Below are 20,089 nucleotides of genomic sequence, written 5' to 3' on the forward strand. Positions count from 1 at the left end.
GGGCGTAGCCCAAATAGCCCAATTTATTGGTAGAATTTGGGCCTCGTTTTCCCGTTTCAGCCACGTAGGCGCTTCTTAGATTCTCAGGTCCTGTAGCTTGGTTTTCTGTCTTCATGTCTGTGAAGCCAGTGGATTAGAAGGACTTGTAAAGGTGTGTTAAAGAAGAGCTCAAAGCCATAGGTAGCCTGTTGTGTCACTGATTCTTTTATGTCTACTATGGCCAGATTTTAGTTTGGAGGCATTTAGATTGGGGGCAGATAGCAGAAATCAGACTTGGGGGAAACGGGTAAATCTAAATTTGCTTCGGCCAAAACGGCTTGAGTCCCTATGGTTCACCGTCTGCACCAGTTACGAAAGCGATGATGATGTACGGGAACTGAGTAGGTAGAAATGCGAAGACCCAGAGTTCTCACCTATTAGCGGCTTTCCAGTACATATTTGTGCCTTTTGCTGGATTTCTCCTGACACACCAGCCCACATCGCGATCCCTGGAGCACCCGCGCCCTCTGCAGTGCTTTGATCCGCCCGCTGCCTTGGGTGTTTTGCACTAGCTGTCTCAGATTTCTTGCTTCATTCCTAAACCGAAATGTCAATCCATAGCTTTCATATATCGAATAGCTTTGTCAAGTCCTTTCCCCGTGCTCTGGACCAGACATCTTAAAATACAAGAATTTCCCTTGCAAGGAATTTTTCGGAATTCATAGTATTTTCAATGGGAAAAGGCAAGTATTACTAGAGAACCAATTCAGAGCTATGACTCCCTATTTCAAATACACTGGTCTGCAAACCCTTATATTAAAAATTTACAAATGATCATTTTGCTTTGGGGCACAACAGAATTTTCAATATCACAGTAGAGCTACATAAAGATTGAAATACAATGTATTTCAATCCAAAATATCCAAAATAGACGGATTAAATTAGAATGGGCTGATTTGAATGTTTCAGGATCATTGCTTTTCTCCCGCTTCATGTAGATTCCAGTTAGTAAATTGCTTTCAGGTAAAGGAATTCCTTAGTAACAGACTAAAAGATGAGCTAAAAATAATAGCAATTGGGGCGCCTGGGTGGCTCAGTCAGTTGGGTATCCGACTTCGGCTTAGGTCATGATTTCACAGTCCCTGAGTTGGAGCCCGGCGTGGGGCTCTGTGCTGACAGCTCAGAGCCTGGAGCCTGCTTTGGATTCTGTGTCTCCCTCTCTCTCTGACCCTCCCCATTCATGCTCTGTCTCTGTCACAAAAATAAATAAACGTTAAAAAAAATTTAAAAATAATAGCAATAGAATTGAGTTGATCAAATAGCGGTTGGGGTAGGTAGTCCTCTTCTTGATTCCCAAACCTCAAAGGAAAGTCTTCTGACCCTTAATGTAATTTCACCCTTGCCTCTTCAGAATAGAATTAGGATTTTTCTTTCTTGAAATTTCCATTTTTCAGCAGCCTCGGGGGATTGTAGAATGCTAGTAATTACTATTGGCAGGAACTAAGTCATTTGAAGGTTTTTATTTTTAGCTGTTACTTATTTATCAGAATAGGTAACATTGTTATGGTTGCAATACAAGTTATAAAAGTTTTACTGTGAAAAATCTCCCTGTCCCCAGCCACCCAGGTCCCCTTTCCAAAGACATCAGTGTTAGAGTTTCTTGAAACACTTTAATATTTATTTAAAGGGCTGCTTTTGTTGGTTTGATTTTTAAGGTTGTCATCAGTAAATGAATTTGTTCTTGTTTCTTTTGTGATTTGGTAAACATAACATTTTCATTCCCTAGCCTATTCATCTTTTTCCCATTTTCTCTATCATTTCCTAATTGATTATAATATAGAACTGCATGTCACTAGTTCTATGACCTTATTGACCTGATGCATAAATTTCTAAGCTGTGAAATAGCGAAAACACACCTCTCACCCCTTTATATGAAAGATTTAACTAGATAATATATAAGGTCTTCTTCATATCTTGTTTTTTGCAAAATAGCAGACATTCACTGCTTAATTTTCTATTTCTAAAATTTGAAAGGAGAGAAGTAAAATTGTTTCTAAGAAAACTGAAGTTTTGTGTATGTGAACACAGACATTTTCTTTCTCTTGCTAGATTCATGGAACTCAATAGAAGATTTCTTTATCTCTTCTCTGGTCTGTATCTTAGGAGTCAGTTGAATGAGGTAGAACATCTAATGGACTGGAATGCAAAAGATCTGAGTTTTGTTTTGTTTTAGGTAGGCTCTATACCCAACATGGGGCTTGAACCCATGATTGTGACATCAAGAGTTGCATCCTCTACTGCCTGAGCCAGCCAGGTGTTGCAAGACCCGAGTTCTCATTCTAGATTTTAATACTACTGAGCTGTGTGTGTGTGTGTGTGTGTGTGTGAGAGAGAGAGAGAGAGAGAGAGAGAGAGAGAGAGAGAGACTGTGAGCACCAATGTGACCAGTGGATTCGATGATTTCTTTTTTTAAAATGTTTATTATTTTTGAGAGAGAAAGCATGAGTGGGGGAGGGGCAGAGAGAGAGGAAGAGAGAGAATCCTAAGCCGGTTCCACACTCAGCCCGTGGGGACCCCTATCTGGGACTCTAAGCAGCTGGATCTCAAGACAGTGAGAGCACAACCTGAGCCATTATCAAGAGTCGGTCCCTTAACTGACTGAGCCACGCAGGTGCCCCAGATTAGATCATTTCTAAGGCTCCTCATAGCTTTAAAATTGTGAAATTCTATGCCCTTAATTGTCATTGCTACCTGAAAGACTTTATTATTTGTAGAATTGGTAGATAGCTGCTTGATTGGTGTTCAAGCCTTCCAATGAGTCCACAGACCCTCTTTTCTCTATTTTATCTTTTCTGAATGCTGTATTAGATTCCCAGCTTCCAGAACCTCTCTTCTATGTGTTACTCTGCACCTAGAGACTAGATTACTCTTCCCAAAGCATAACTCCAATTTCATTCTTGAGCTCAGAAACTTTTAGACCTTCTCTACTTCCTATAAGGAAATGCCTGCCCACCCCCACCTCCTTCCATACACTTCATCTATTTTATAGATGAAGCTCATCTATGAGTGAGGCTCACTCATAGCACTTGGCAGTATTTGAAATTATTTATGTGACCCCTCAAAGGACATAAACTCTACAAAAAGTTTGTTCATCTTGTACTCCAGAGCCCAGAAGATAGTGTAAGGGTTAATTTTATCTGGTCAACTAGTCCACAAGGTGCCCAGATATTTGGCCATATATTATTCTGGGTGTGTCTGTGAGGCTGTTTTTGGATGAGATTAACATTTAGGTAAAGCAGATTGCTCTTCCTAATGTGAGTGGCCCTAATCAGTTGAAGGCTTGAAAGGAATAAAAAAGCTAATCTTCCCTCAGTAAGAGGGAGGTTCCACTGCTTGACTGCCTGTAGCTGGGACATTGTTTGTTTTTTTTCTTTTTCTTTTTCTTTTTTTTTTTCCTGCCTTTGGAATTAACTGAAGCATTGGCTCTTGGGTCTTGAATTTGCCAGCTTTCAGACTGCAATTTGTACCATCAGCTTTCTTGGGTGTCTCTCAACTACAGATCTTGAGACTTCTCAGCTTCCATAATTGCATGAGTCTCTTCCTTATAACAAATATCTTTATAAACATATATATCCAATAGATTGTTTCTCTGGAGCGTACTAAGTGATACAAATTTTGGTACTAGGAGTGGAGTGCTGCTGTGAGAAATATCTAAAAATGTGGATGTGGCTTTGGAGTTGTGATGGGTGGAGGCTGAGAGTTTTCAGTTATGTGCTAGAAAAAGCCAAGATTTCTGTGAAGGAACTATTGGTAGACAAAGACATTTAAGGCAATTCTGTTGAGGGCTCAGAAAGAAAAAAGTGAGAGATGGAGACCAAGCATCCATTTTCTTACTGAAATACATAAATAATCATGAACAGAATGTTGGTAGAAATATAGATGTTAAAGGCTCTTTCAGTGAGGTCTCAGAGTAAATGAGGAACAGGTTACTAGAAACTGGAGGAAAATGATCTTTGTTATAAAGTGCCAAAGAACTTTGCTGAATTGTGTCCTAGTGTTTTGTAGAAGGTAGGACTTATGAGTGATAAAATTGGATATGGAAGCTGTGGTCTGGGTCCTTCCTATTGCTTTCAGTAAAATGGGAGAGGAGAGAGATGTACCAAAGAAGAAACTGTTAAGTAAAAAGGAACTAAAAACTGGAGGTTGGAAAATTCTTAGCCTATCCATATTGCAAAATGAGAAAGCTTGTTCTCAAAGAAACACTAATGGTATGGCTGAACAACTATTTGATAGATCTTGAGTACAACTCATGAGCTTCATCAGCCATCTCAGCAGAGCCAGGAGTAATACTAGAAGAAACACTGCCAGCTGGGACTAAAGAGGACCAAAATGAAGGGGGAACAGCAGAATGAAGGAAGGCTATTGGACTTTTGTGATATATGAGACCATATGGGACCATAGAGCTACTCTGCTATAAGCATGCCTTATCTTTCAAAAGGGAACAATGACCCCAGAGGCTGTTAAAAAATGAGGACTGCCATTCCCACTACAGAGTCAGAGGGCAGGGCTGGTTCCTCTTCTATTTCAAAGGGTGGGCCCACCAGGTGTCTCAGAGGCAGTCACCCTTGTAGAAAGCTGCATGGACTGGGCTGTTCCCCTCCCTCACTGAGGTGACCCTGCCACCCAATTGGGCCTGGAGGGCAGAGTATGGAAACAAAGAAAATTGTTCTTGAGCCTTAAGATCTAATGGGATTTGCCTTACTAAATTTTGAACTTTTTTGGGACCCCTCAACCCTTCTTTCATATTTCTCCTTTTTGGAATGGAAATGTCTATAATCTGTCTGTCACATCATTGTATTTCAGAAGGAAATAACGTGTGGTTTCACAGGTTCACAGCTGGATGGGAATTTTGCCTCAGGATAAATCATATCTTAAGTCTCACTCAATGTTTTTTTCGTCATCCATGTTTGATTTGGATGATGTTGAAACAAGACTTTGGACTTTAGCTTTTAGAATATATGCTGGAATGAGTAGTTGGGGGATATTGGGATAAAATGAATGTATTTTACCTGTGAGGACATGAGTTTTGGGGGAATAGTGCCTCACTCACTGTGCCAAAATCTGTATTAGTCTCCTAGGGCTGCTATAACCAAATACCATAGACTGGGTGGCTTGGACAGCAGAAATTTATTTTTCACAGTTCTGGAAGCAGGGAAGTCCAAGATCAAGGTTCTGGCCAATTTGGTTTCTAGTGAGAGCTCTAGTCCTGGCATGTCCTCACATGACCTCTCTTTTTTTGTGTGGTAACTAAGGGAGAGAGAGAGAGAGAGTGTGTGAGAGTGAGTGCTTACGTGCACAAGTTCTTTAGTGCTTCTTCTTAGAAAGGCACTAATTGCATAGGACCAGGGCCCCACCCACCTTCATGATACCATTTAATTCGAATTACCTCCCAAAGGCTCCATCTCCAAATACCATCACATTAGGGCTAAGAATTCAACCTAAGAATTTGGTGTATGCAGGGGAGACACAAACATTCAGGCCAAAGCATATAGTCAGCACTCAATAGATACTGTTTTAAGGAAATGATATTTAAGGGTATCAAAAAAGGGGAAAAAATGACATTTAGGATAGAATAAATAGAATTTCCATTTACTTAAAATAGTCTATTTTAATAGTATATATAGTATATCTACTATATATGAGCCTTCCTTTAACCTCCCAAAATACTTCTCTGGAACTTTCTTAAAACAGAACTCTTTTTACCTTGTTTTATAGAATTATACTTGTCCTGCCTCATCTATTAGACTATAATCATCCTAGATCAGAAGGTATATCTGATTCATCTTTTATCTTATACAGTGCATAACACAATGTCTCCTGTAATGCTATATGTCAGAGCAAAGGGATATGCTTTCTCTTCCTGCATTGGACCTGCACAACAATATATATTTCCCCCTCACAACTCCTACATTGCCATAATTATTTGTTCTCATGTGCTACCCATATTCAATTCTGAGTCCTTGAGGGGTGAAAATCATGTTCTGGTCATTTTGTGCTCCTACATCTATTACGTGGCTGAGCACATAAGAATTGTTCGTTAACATACTTGTTTTATCCACCCAACATGATACCTGAAACGTGGTCAGTGCTGAATAAAGAGTTGATGAAGGGTTTGTTGAACAATTCCCTGACTGCTGCTTCATTTCCATTACTGTTGCCAAAATTAATAATCTAATGCCACCATTGCTGTCCAACCACAGGTATCATCTAAGAGACCAGCTCATGCTGTCACTGCTGCCATCACCAGAAATAGTCTGCTTCCCCACCATCCACCATCATCCTGTCTACTGGTTTCCAGTCCAAGCATGCTGTAGTCATTGTTACCATCGGCACCACTGAAGCTGCTTCCATTGGGACCTGACTGGTTTGTCCTTCATACCCTACTTATGATATATCGAAGTCCATGTTTCCTCTGAGCCCTCATGCTGTTAATTTTTCTCTAATTTTTCTCCTGATGGATTCCGCCTTATTCAACTTCCATCAAAGCATCAGTTAAGTGGGTGGTACTTCTTTGTTCTCGGGGGGAATGTCACTTTATGATTCAATCAAGTAGCTGCTCTTTTTGCTGTCAGAAGGAACCTCTGCATTTTTCCTTAACCCTAGCTCCCTCTCCTTAGCTGTGACTGATCGTGCATGCATATACTTGATGCATGCATTTGCTACCTTTCTGCCCACTCACAGATTTGTTAAGATCTTTCTATCCTCATCAATTTAGTTCATCACCACCCACAAGAATTTGTGTCATTTGCGCATGTGGAAATGTTGCCTTGCTTATACTTATAAAGATATTATATATAGGTTACATGAATTGTGCCCTACACAAGAAGGCTGGATCAAGTGGGGGCTAAGGTCCAGCCTGCATTCTGTTCCTCATAGTCTGGTATCAGGCTGTGTCTGCCTGGAGAAAGGTGCTCCTTTTTCTGAATTGCATGAAGATACTGTCCATCACTAAGTGATCAGCCTGCAGTGGAATATCCACCAAAAAAAGGGTACCATTTTCTAATTCATTCCTATTAGACTAGGAACCTTGGTTATGCAAACTTGATCTTAGCCTTGATCTAGCATTGAACCTGAGGACCTCTAGGCTATACGTCCCCTATCTTTACCTTTTGTTGTTTTTCCAAACCAGTGGAAACTAGCTTCAAATCCAGCAATGAGGAGGAGACTCAATTTTGCTAAATTATGAAAAAATGTAAAGCCATAAAAGATAGTTTCTGTGTCTATGTTCTGGTTAACTATTGCCGCTTAACAACCTATCCCAAGTAGCAGTGGCTTAAAGCAACTTAGTGGCTTTGAACAACCATTTTATTATATCTTAAAGTTGTATTGCTCAGGAGTTTGGGCAAGGCTTGATTGACTCTCCTGTTGGTGTCAATGGTTTATACTCCTGGCAGTTGGCCTGATCTGGAGGGTTCCAGAAAGCTTCACTCAGTGCCTGACACCTTGGTGAAAATGGCTTGAAGACTGGATGCATTTCAGATTACTCAGGGGGACACCTTCTTGTGGCCTTTCCAGCATGGCAGTCGGGGCCATCTCAGGGTTCCTAGAGAGAATGTCCCAAGAGCCCTAGGAAGAAGCTGCATGGCTTTGTAAAGCCTTGTTGTGCCACATTTTATGGGTCAGACACGTTACTAAGGCCAGCACAGATTCATGGGGAGGTGAATTAGACTCCAACTTTCCATAGGAGAAGTAGCAAAAAAGTTGCAATTATTTTTACTCTACCACCATCTTCTACTAAGATTTAACCAATGTTACTATCTTGCCATAATTGCCCATGACACAATTATAAAAACATTTTTATTATAGAAGCTTTATAAAGATCATCTGGAAGTCTAAATAAATTATCATACCTAACAATGAAATGTTAGTACTTTTCTCTTTTTTAAGTCAAGAATCAGTCAGGGACTTCAGGTTCTATTACATAGTACTGAAGGTGTTAGACAAAATAATAAGACAAAAAAGAAAATAAAAGGAGATTGGAAAGGAAGAAGTAACTTTTCATTATCTACAGACAATCTGGTTGTCTCCATAGAACCCCCCCAAAAGTGTAATTTACTAGAAATAATAAAATAATTTAGCAATGCTGGTGGATGAAAGATTAGCACTGTTCTTAAACTGGTCCCTTATGTTTGCCAAACTATTGGCTGTTTTGTGGTTCTCCTGTTCTCAGGTCTGGCAGATGCCCTGTTGCTTCCTTCTTTTTCCTCCTGCTTGGACAACTGTCCCAGGTCTTAGCTTTTGGTGGTTTGACTCACACTGTCCACTTGGGGGCAGAGCCCATTTTGTCACCAATATTTGCTGTAGAGTTGTCTATGGATATGTTCCTCTACAATTGTTCTACTGGCTTTTTTATGTGGGGATTCAGAGAGATTGAAAACCTATGCTGTCTTCATTATTGTCATCCCCGAATACCTCTAGCTCAACAGCATTTTGATCTTGTAGCTACCCATTTAGAGAAGTTTCTTTTTCTTAGTAGTCATTTTTCTTTTTACTTTTATTATGAAATAATTATGGATTCGCAGAAAGTTGCAAATAAATGCACACGGAGGTCCCATGTACCCTTCATGCCACTTCTTCCAATATTGACAACTTGCATAACTATAGGACAATATCAAACCAGGAAATTGACATTGATACAATCTACAAAATTTATTCAGATTTCATTAGTCATACATGCACTCGTATGTGTGTATTAAAATTCTGTGCAGTTTTCACACATGTTTCATGTAACTACCATTGCAATCAAAATACAGAACTGTTCCATCATCACAAAGTTTTTCTCATGCTAAACTTTTATAGCCACAACCCCCTGCTCCCAATCCTTAACCTTTGGCAATCACTAATCTGTTCTTCATCTCTATGATTGTGTTATTTCAAGAATGTTGTATAAATAAAATTATATAGTATGAATTCTTTTAAGACTTTTCACTCAGCATAATTCTCTTGAGGGCAATCTAAATTGTGTATATCAAATCTGTACATTCATTCACGTGTAGGTTTTTGCATGAACATAGGTTTTAATTACTCAAGGGTAAATACCCAATAGTGCATTATACCCAATACTGATTTATTTTGAGAGAGAGAAAGAGAGAGAGCATGCATGTGCATGCCATGAGTCAGGGACGGGCAGAGATAGGGAGACAGAGAATCCCAAGTGAGCTCCTCACTGTCAGCACAGATTCCAGTTTGGGGCTCGATCTCACAAACTGTAAGATCATGACCTGAGCCGAAATCAAGAGTCAGACACTTAAACAACTGAGCCACCCAGGAGCCCCACACTTTTAGTTTTAAAATGAACTAGCAAACTGGTTTCCAAAGTGACTGTACCACTTTTAAGTCCTACCAGCAAGGCAAGAATGAGTTAGCTTCTCTGCTGCATCTCTAGCATTTGGTGTTTACACTAGTCTTAATAAATTTTATCCATTCTGATAGGTGTTTAGAGGGATAACTGATTTTGTCTTTAACTTGCATTTCCTGATGGGTAATGATGTCAACACCTTTCCTTGTGCTTATTTGCTATCTATATATCTTTTTCAATGAAGTGTCTTTCATGTCTTTTGCTCTTTTGTTCTTTTAATGTTGAATTTTGACAGTTATTTATATATTCTAGAAACTAGTCCTTGTTGGATACATTGTTTGCAAATATTTTCTCCCAGTCTTTAGCTTTTCTTTTCATTTTCTTAACAGGGTGATTTACAGAGCAAAAGTTCTTAATATGATGGGATCTAGCTAATCAGTTTTTCCTTTTATGAATTATATGTCTAGTGTCAATCTAAGAACTCTTTGCTTTGTTATTTTTTTATTTTTTTAAATTTTATTTTTAAATATTTTTTAAAAATTTATTTATTTATTTTGAGAGAGAGTGTGTGTGAATAGGAGAGAGGCAGAGAGAGAAGAGAGAATCCCAAGGAGACTCTGTACTGTCAGTGCAGAGCCTGATGTAGGGCTTGATCCCATGAACTGTGAGATCACAACCCTAGCCAAAATCAAGAGTTGGACACCCAACCCACTGATCCACCCAGGTGCCCCAAGACTTTATTTTTAAGTAATATCTACACCCAAACCTACAACCCTGAGATCAGGAGTTACACGTTCCACCAACTGAGCCAGCCAGGCACCCCTCTTTACCTAGTTCTTGATCTCAGATATTGTCTCCATTTTGTTCCCTAGAAGCTTTATAACTTCACAACTTATTTTTAATTCTGTGATCCATTGTGAGTTAATTTTGTATAAGGTGTGAGACATAGGTCGAGATTCATTTTTTACTTTGTTTTTACTTTGTTTTTTTTTTTAAACAGGGCAAACACACATGTGTGTGCACTGCCAGATGGCTGCTGGAAGATTCAGTTTTTAAAATGTGAATGTCCAATTGTCCCAGCACCATTTGTTGAGTAGATTGTTCCTTATTCCCCACCCCCACCCTGCCAAAAGTGCTTTTGCACTTTTGCAAAATCTAGTTTAAATATATATATTTATATCTGTTCCTGGATTCTCTGTTCTGTTCCATTGGTCCATGTGTGTCTTTCTCTATCAATAGAACATTCTTTATTATTGTAGCCATACAGTAAGCCTTCACATTGTATAGCATGATTTTTCTACTTTATTCTTCATTTTCAGAACTGTTTTTAACTATTTCATGTCCTTTGAATTTCTATAAATTTTAGAGTAAGCTTTTCTATGTCTACAAACACCTTGATAGGCATTTATATTAAACCTAGAGGTCAGTATGGGGAGAAATGACATCTTTACTCTGTTGACTCTTCTAATTCATGAGTAAGCCTTTCTATTTATTTCATCTTCTTTGATTTCTTTTTATCAGCTTTTTGTCCTTTTCAGCATACAGTGTCTGTACATGTTTTGTTAGATTTGTATCTAGGTATTTCACTCTCTTTGGAGCAATTGTAAATGGTATTATAATTTTAATTTTTATTTCTGTATGTTCATTTTCAGTATGTAGAAAATACAGTTAATTTTTCTTTGTATTGAGTCTGTATCTGGTAACATTGCTGAAACTCACTTCTAGGTTCTAGGAGTATTTTTTGTATATCCCTTGGGATTTTATATAGAGACAATCATTATCACAAATAGAGACAATTTAATTTCTTTCTTTAAAATCTGTATGCCTTCCCTCACCCAACTTCCATTCTTCTTCCCTTATTGAACTGGATAGAACTTCTAGCACTGTGTTGAAAAAAGTGGTGAGAGTGGGCATTCTTGCCTTTTTCCTTATCTCAGGGGGGAAGCTTTCAGTCTTTCCCCATTAAGTATGACATGCATGAGTCGTTTTATTTTTTTCAAAATTTTTTTTTTCAACGTTTTTTTTTTTATTTATTTTTGGGACAGAGAGAGACAGAGCATGAACGGGGGAGGGGCAGAGAGAGAGGGAGACACAGAATCGGAAACAGGCTCCAGGCTCCGAGCCATCAGCCCAGAGCCTGACGCGGGGCTCGAACTCACGGACCGCGAGATCGTGACCTGGCTGAAGTCGGACGCTTAACCGACTGCGCCACCCAGGCGCCCCGCATGAGTCGTTTTAAAATAACATCTTTCAGGGCACCTGGGTGGCTCAGTTGGTCAAGCCTCTGACTTTGGCTCAGGTCATGATTTCACAGTTCGTGAGTTAGAGCCCTGCATCAGGCTCTGTGCTGGCAGCTCAGAGCCTGGAGCCTGCTTCAGAGTCTGTGTCTCCCTCTCTCTGTGCCCCTCCCCTGCTTGTGCTCTCTCTCTCTCTCTCAAAAATAAATAAACATTAACAAATTTTAAAATAACATCTTTTCATGATTACAAAAGTGATGCATAATCACTTGAAGAGAATAGAAATAAGTATAAAGAACAAATAAAAATTATCTGAAATCCATGATTCATAGTTGATATTTGAGATCATACTAATGAATTGTATATATTAGTGTTCTCCAGAGAAACAAAACCAATAGGATGTGTAGGATGTGTGTGTGTGTGTGTGTGTGTGTGTGTGTGTGTGTGTGTGTGTGTTATGGAGAGAGAGAGAGAGATTGAGGGAGAGATTTAATTTAAAGAATTGGCTCACGTGATATGGAGGCTGGAAGTCCAAAATTTGCAGAGTGGGCCAGCAGGCTAGAGACTCATGGGTAAGCAATATTGCAGTTGAAGTACAAAGGCAGTCTGTTGGTAGAATTCCCTATTTTGGGGGTAGGTCAACCTTATTTTCTATTTAGGCTTTTTTGATTAAATGAGGCTCACCTGCAGTATGGATGGCAATCTGCTTTACTCAAAGTCCACCAGCTGAAATATAAATCTCATCCAGAGATCTTGCCATTTACAACAAACATGGATGGATCTAGGGGTCTTATGTTAAGTGAAATAAATCAGATTGAGAAAGACAATTAACATATGATTTCAATTATATGTGGAATCTACAAAATAAAACAAATGAATAAACTAACAAAAAAAAAAGAATTAGACCTATAAATAAAGAGACCAGAGTGATAGTTGCCAGAGGGATGGGCAAATGGATGAAGAGAAATGGGAGATACAGGCTTCTGGTTATGGAGTGAAGAAGGCATGGGAATAAAAGGCACAGCATAGGGAACATAGTCGATGATATTGTAATGATGTTGTATGGTAGCAGACATAGCTACACTTGTGGTGAGCATAATATAACATATGGAGATGTGGAATCACTATGTTGTACACCTGAAACTAACGTACCATTGTGTGTCAACTATATTCAAAATTTTTTTGAAATTTTATTTGCCATAAATAAATAAATAACAGTTTACACTTAAAAAATGTAAATCTCATCCAAAAACACCCTCACAAAAATATCCAGGATAATGTTTGACCAAACATCTGGGTAACATGGCCCAGTCAAGTTGACAAATATTTTGAGAAGTTTTCAGTGTCATTAAATCCCTTGCTTTTTTATGATTGCACAGAATTCTGTTATATGAATATATCATAATTTATTAGCATGGTCTTCAATTGTCATACATTTAAGATGTTTCCATATTTTTTCTATTTTAAATAATGTTATGATGAACAAATATCTTTTGTTGTACCTGTTTATATACCTATAATACTAAGAAGAAAAATTTCTGGATCAAAGAATATAAATATTTTTTAAAAATCTTCTTAATACATCTTGCTATATTTCTTTCCAGAAAGACTATATTCATACTAACATTATATGGCATTTGATCCTCAGAAAATATTGTTCTGAAGCTTCATTAAAATTTTTATTTGTAATAGTCTGAAGACCACCCATTGTTTATTGACTCAAACTTTGCAATTTCTTTTCCTAAATGTCATATTTTGTCACAGTTTCCTTTAAATGTTTGGTGGTCTACACCATTATTGTACATTGCACAATTTTGCCCCTCTTAGAAGTGAGCTCAAAAGATTATCTAATTCCTTCAGTTCTTTTCTGAGGCATTTCTTATGGGGAGGCTTGTAGACTCAGATTAAAAGAAAGTGCTAAGACATCACCCTTAGTTTCGGTGAAATTGTAATTAATGACTTGGAGGAAGCCTTTTCTGAAGTATAACACACCGATGAACTAAACTGATAAAGTTTTTTTTTTTTCTTTTACATAATGGCAAATTTTAACAAATAGGATGTGCAATCTGTTTTAGAATAATAGCTGCTCAGGGATCAACAAGACCTTGATAGGCCATAAAATTAAGAATACTACTGGAGGCAAAGCTAGACAGGTTCCATCTCTGGCAGATGAGAATGAATGCCATGCTTAAAGTTCTCTGTGGAAGAGATGATGTATTGTCTTATAAAAACCTATTCCAGCATCTAATGACTTTGACTATTATGAAACCCACCAGTAGCCCAAATCCTGCAGAACTTAATGATGCTTAATGCCAAAGTAACTAGATATTTATCTAACCAATATTTTTGTAGGCAAACCTTTTCCACCCTCATATACATACATTTTTAAAATTTATTTATATTGAGAAAGAGAGAGTACGTGTGTTTGTGAGTGATGGAGAGGCAGAAAGAGAGGAAGAGAGAGACTTCTCCAAGCAGTCTCCATGCTGCCAGCTCAGAGCCCATTGTAGGGCTCAAACTCACCAACTGTTAGATCATGACCTGAGAGAATGAGAGAATTGGAGGCTTAGTGGACTGAGCCACCCAGGCGCCCATCCTCCTCATATATTTTTTACATCAACAATAGTATATTTTAAAAATAGTTTTCATGATATAAGCTACATAACTTTTTAGAATAATAAATAATGATTATCTGCCCTCAAATAATACATACTTTCAGACCCTTGGTTAAACACCAAGCAGTCGTGCCTTTGATGATCACTTCAACAGTGTAACTTGATACACTGCAAACTTCACAGTGTAACTTGGTAACAATCATGGAAATGGATGACTACATTATGACATGTTGCCTGCAAAAGAACATTCTAACAACCAGGACACTAAATATAACAGCACACAGTTTCAAATATTCAAGCACTGCTTTCTGGCAAGTAGAAACTGTATAAAAACCGCTGATGTATTTTGACTATACATAAATATATAAGGATGTAGCAGCTCAGTTCTCCCATACATAGCACCTCCTTTCTCGAATGAGACTGGCTCAGGAAAGCTTGAAAATAGTATGGGGAATAATTCTTCCCTTTAACTGCCAAGGAAGAAAATGAACCAAAAAAATAAATTACTATAACCATAGGGGCTATAGAGAATGAAATAAATAAAGGGAAGGCATTGCAGTATATAAAGGGAAATAAATAAATGAGAGAATGAAATAAAGAGAAAATCATTTTTTCATGATAGTAATCTCCTGAAGCAGTGAATGTGAGAGGGGGCATCGAAAAGCTGCTTCATTTTCACATAGCCCAAGGATTATTCTCACTGATTCCCTGGGTACCCATGATGTCTGACTGCTTTATGAGAACACACACACCACAAGCTTCCTACCCTCGAAGGGAAGGTAATTCCTTTCACATTAAGAATGATAAGAAAACACACATTTAAGCTTTCTAGAAAACTTCAGCTGTCTTGGCCCCTTTGACACTTTTGAGTACACACCGTGGGCCTGGCAAGGCAGAACATTAGAGCAGGAGCCAAAGGGCAGCTCCCTTTGGTCCAGTGCCCCTGGCACTGTCTCCTCAAGGCAGGTGTCCAGGGCTCCGCCAGGGGAAGCTGGTGGCCAGGCTCCCAGGTTGGGACATGGCCTCCTCTTGTGCGAGGGATTCTAAGACAGACTGGAAGAGCAGTTCTCCGCCAGCTGCCAAGACCTGACAACTGCTGCTGCTGTCCCCTTGCTGCTCCGGGTTTGTTATAAGGACCTTTGTTCAGGCAAATCAGGGAGCCATCTTTCTCATACCTTTAAGTAAATGAGCTAAAGTAGGAGAAAAAATGGAAGTGGACTGATTTTATATAATGTAGACCAAATTCTTTTTCATTTGGGGGGTAACTTCATAGCTTATTTCTTTGGGAGAATTTTTGGCCAAAGTTGTGAAGGGTTCCTTTTCCTTCCTGTATTGGGGAGTCCTGGAGACCAGCCTTAGGTGCAGTGACTCACAGGACTCACAGGGCTCAGCATGCAGTTGATAAAATGATGCAAAGAAAAATCATCAAAGTAAAAAGACACATAAGCGAAGTCTGGAGGAAAACTGTCTCAAGCTTCCAAGAGCCCTTGGAATATAGAACATGCTTAATTCTTCCATTAATGAGAAGTGTTGTTTACCAGAGAAACTCACTGGGAACTCAGACCCCAGGCCTTTTATTGGATGATGGTCATGAGGCACACACTGTCTAGCATGTACAGAAATTCCAGACTTTCAGAAAAAAAAAAACTAGTTCAGCATAAACCAAAGTTTGGATAAGCTATTTAGACTACTCATTAATTAGGGTAAATTTTATAATACTAGGGAAAGTTAACCAGCCAGGTTCCCAGATGCCAGTCAAGGGCCAACCTTTCAGGAAGGCTTTTCTAAGGATATGTAATCTCAGGCTACTATGCTAACTCTTTTCCACATAGTCTACCCCATTTGGCCAAGACGTTTTTAGAGCAAAATTATCATCAGTAGAACCCCATGCGGCAGGGTGAAGGCAACTTGCTGTACTGACTCTCTTATGCCCTCCACAGTCCTGGATTTAGCCAATTAAAACAAATCCCACTAGGACGCCTGGGTAGCTCAGTTGGTTAAGATTTAGGCTCAGGTCATGATCCCAGGGTCACGGGATTGAGACCTGAGTTGGGTTCTGTGCTGAGCATGGGGCCTGCTTAAGGTTCTCTCTTTCTCTCTCTCCCTCTCTCTCTCTCTCTCCCTCTGTCTCTCTCTCTGTCTCCTCTTCTGCCCCTATCCTCTGCTCGTGCTTTCTCTCTAAAAATAAATTAAAAAAATTAAAATTAAACAAGTCCCATTAACAATAAAGGTCAGGGGCTCCTAAGTGGCTCAGGCAGTTAAGCGTCTGACTTTTGATTTCAGCTCAGGTCATGATCTCGCGGTTCATGACATGATCTTGTGCTGACATTGTGGAGCCTGCTTGGGATTCTCTCCCTTTCTAGCTCTGCCCCTCCCCCACCCATGGGCCCACAGGCACTCTCTCTCTCAAAATAAATAAGTAACCTTTTAAAAAATTAACAATTTCAATTTTAGTAAGTCAGGTGGCCCTCTCCTAAAGTTTTTGCATTAACTTTTTTTACTTGACCTAAGTCATCAGTTCAAGTGCAGTACAAGGCTAGTAAAGCTGAAGCTGTCCTGCATGTCTTCCAGGACTGAGGTGACTCATGAAAGTCAAGGTGCATGTATAAGATATATAATCCCAGAGAGTACTCTTGGAAACAAAAAGTTTGCAATTGTTAGGTCACCCAATGAAGGCATACATTAGTTAGGCATTAGAGGTTAACAGGGCCCCCCAGTGTGGCTTCCCACTGTGGGTCCTTCTGCTCTAGGGTCTCTGTCCAGTCCAAGCAATGCAGTTGAGTCCCTAGTTTTCCAGAAGGACTTCCAGAAGGCAGTTTCAGCCAGTTTTGCTTGTTTTTGACATCAGTTCATTTGCCTCATGAGTGTGGACGACATCTAGAGGTGTTCTTCATGGGAACATAGGAGCTGCCCCACAGTCAGCACTGTCAGGTGTGATCATAGGTTCAGTAGTTGGTTTGAATTCAGGACCTCACAGCATCCTGGGAAGGCAACATTGGCATTCAGGAGTAGTTCTGAAAAACAGAGTAGTTATGAGAAATAGGGATCATTAATGTCCTCCTTCCGGCATTTCCCAGGTGCTGGGTGTGTGTGTGTGTGTATGTGTGTGTGTGTGTGTGTGTGCGTGTGTGTGTGTTTTCTGTTATTACAAAATCAGTGTGTCTCATTTAATAATCATTACTTTATGTTTCTTCCCCAGTCATTTTTTATTCTCATTTTTCATCAACAAGGGTTGGGTGTAAAGAGGGTATTGAGAATTTAGCTGTTACTCCATGGTATTGCTACCTTGACATCATTTTGTTTGACCAAGCAGGGACCTTAAACTGACACTAGACCCCTCATACAACCACATGCCCTAGATAGCAGTCTGCAGAGTCACAGGCACATGTAAGTTCCTGCTATCACTTCCCCAACAGCCCTTGTGATCAACAATCTCCCCTGACCCCCACTGCCTTCCCCTTATGGAGCTCCTTAAATAAGACTACCCTGTGGCTTATCAGACCCTGCCCTTTTAGCTTGAGTTGACCAATGTAACCTTAGACCTGGGAATCCCAAAGCACTCCACCTGCAGACTTTAATAAAAACCTGTGTCCCAGCTTCTGCCTCACTCTGTCGGCACTCTGCCATGACCTCCCCACAATAGCCCTCAAGGTGTGCCAGGTACTTCCTCCAGGACCTGTAAATAAAAACCTTCTCTATTTTAATTCTGCTTGTGGTCTGTTGTTGAACCACAGTTCACCATCTGACATCCCATGCTCCACTTAATAAGTGATAATTTAACAAATTCATAACAGAGGGATAGAAGAATTTACACAGAAAAACACTGTTAATATAACTTAACCAGAAAGACATATCATCTTCAGGAACTGGTTAGGACAAAATCCTGAATTTTCAAAAGTTTTCAGAACATGTTTACATAACCCTCACCCTTTTCATCCTGATCATTTATTCAATAATCAGCCTGAAAAAGAACAATCTTTGTTTGGGAATTGCTGCATTTAATAATCAAATTGCCTAACTAAGGAGAAAGGTAAGTAAGGTAGAATCAGGCTATCAGGTCTGTCGTTGCAAATTTCAAATAATCTTGAAAGTCAGACATAAGTCAACAGCAGTGAGACATTCCTGAGCAGCGGGTGAGAGGAGACCCCCCTCTGTCAGGAGTGGAGTGGAGAGGTCTACCCTACATTCTGTGTTGTCTTCCAACTTAACAGCTTTCAATGGGAATCACACATTAGGTTCCTTGTGATCATTCATCCCAAATGCAATTAGCCCCTGTGTTAGAAATATACAGCCACTAGCAGCTTGGTTTCAGATGGTCCCATCAGAGAATGAGCCCTTACTAGTGGGTATCTACAGGTGACCCATGTTGTCCAGCCAGCATCCACAATGTTTCTGGCCCCACAGAGGGGTGTCTTAAGTCTAAAGTCGTCTTAGAGTCTGTTTGATTCATTTAGCCTATGTCTACTTTCCAAGATTGGAACTGTCTGTTACAGATGTTGTTAGGTTTCAGCATACCATCGAGTCCAGGCAATTAGGATCTCTGAATTCAGGATTCCAAAAAGCCAATGACTTTTCTTTGACAGCAGCAAAGGTGAGAGACTACAGGTTAGACAGTGGTGTTCCAAGGCTTTTTAAGCCCCCTTTATCTTGTTGGACTTAGAGTTCAAATTGACCTACTCAAAAATATACACACTTAGTCTAGAAAATCACCAGCCTGTAAGAGTCAGACCTCTGATTTTACAGAAACTTATTATCAAGCTAAAAAACTACTTTTTAAACCTCAAAAACTCTATTTTCCTGTGGAGAATATTTCTCTTTATGTTGTCTGCCTTTTCTCATAGGGTCCAACAGGCAAAAATCATAGCAAAAATAATTAGTTATGAAGATTTCAATATTCAGAAGTTCAAAGAGTTTAAATTTTTAATCCATCCAAACAAGAAAGTTATGTTATATTAACACTTTTATTGGGAGACTTCACCAGATTAGAATAATCCTTCTAGCCTTTATGAAATTACAAGCATATATTTTTTACATCATTAAAAAAATTATATACCCAGATGCAATACCCATAAAACAAAAAATAAACACATTTTAGAAAGTCTCTTTCTTGCTCTTTCTTTCTTTTTTCTTTTTTTTCTTTTTTCTTTTTTTTCTTTTTTTTTTGTTGTTGTTGTTGTTGTTGTTGCAAGTTTACTCAAACCTTAGCAGTAAATTCAACACTTTTAGAATTAACATTACAACTACTGAGAAATCCCAGCTGGAATGCAACAGGCTGCTGCACCAGTGGGTAGATTGTTATTTTTCCCCTCTTCTTCTCCCGCCCCCCCCATCTCTGTCTTTTTTTCCTAATTTGTGTAAAGTTTTCTCCAGCCTTGGAACTGACTTAATCTTATTTCCTCCCACTTGGAGGAGTGAACAATACAAACATACAACATTTTGGCTCACACAAAATGTTTTAAAGGAATGTTTGAACCCTTTCTCTTCCCACCTGAAGGACAGAACAAAACCTAAAGGTGTCACCCAGCCTGCACTTTTTTATTCCTTCACCTTAGCTACCATGGCCGAAAGCAGCCAATAAACCCAATTCTCCTAGGGTTGGATCTATCATTTTTAATTCCATAGGTAAACTTCACCTTTCACAAGAGACATCATCTCAGCTGCTGTTTCATACCACAGGTGACTAGGTAGCCATTGGGAGGTGAAGGTTCACAATTGTATCCCTTTCATACCTCCTTTCTCCAAACACTGTTTTAGCCATATTTCAGTGAGTCAGAGCTGTTTTTAATAAATCCCACTTCTGACACCAACTGGCACCACAGTTTAAAGATTGCTAGAAAAATCCACAGCATATAGTTATACTTATGGATAAGATTTGTTACACTGAAAGGATACAAAGTAAA

General features: G+C 39.2%; 1 protein-coding gene across 5 annotated transcripts in view; it reads left to right on the forward strand.

Moving 5' to 3' along the window:
* Nucleotides 1–20,089, forward strand: part of LNP1 (leukemia NUP98 fusion partner 1) — a 79,747-nt gene that overhangs the window by 41,191 nt on the left and 18,467 nt on the right. For 3 of the 5 annotated variants that reach the window (XM_053903260.1, XM_053903259.1, XM_053903258.1), the window contains exon 2: nt 6,240–6,403. The gene's annotated coding sequence lies outside the window, so the exon portion shown is untranslated. Of the gene's footprint in view, nt 1–21; nt 181–6,239; nt 6,404–20,089 lie in introns of those variants that run through there. The other 2 variants (XM_053903257.1, XM_053903261.1) reach the window with 2 other exon arrangements.

Source organism: Panthera pardus, unplaced genomic scaffold, assembly GCF_024362965.1.
Source record: "Panthera pardus isolate Hobbes unplaced genomic scaffold, ASM2436296v1 HiC_scaffold_16, whole genome shotgun sequence".
NCBI classification, from domain to species: domain Eukaryota; kingdom Metazoa; phylum Chordata; class Mammalia; order Carnivora; family Felidae; genus Panthera; species Panthera pardus.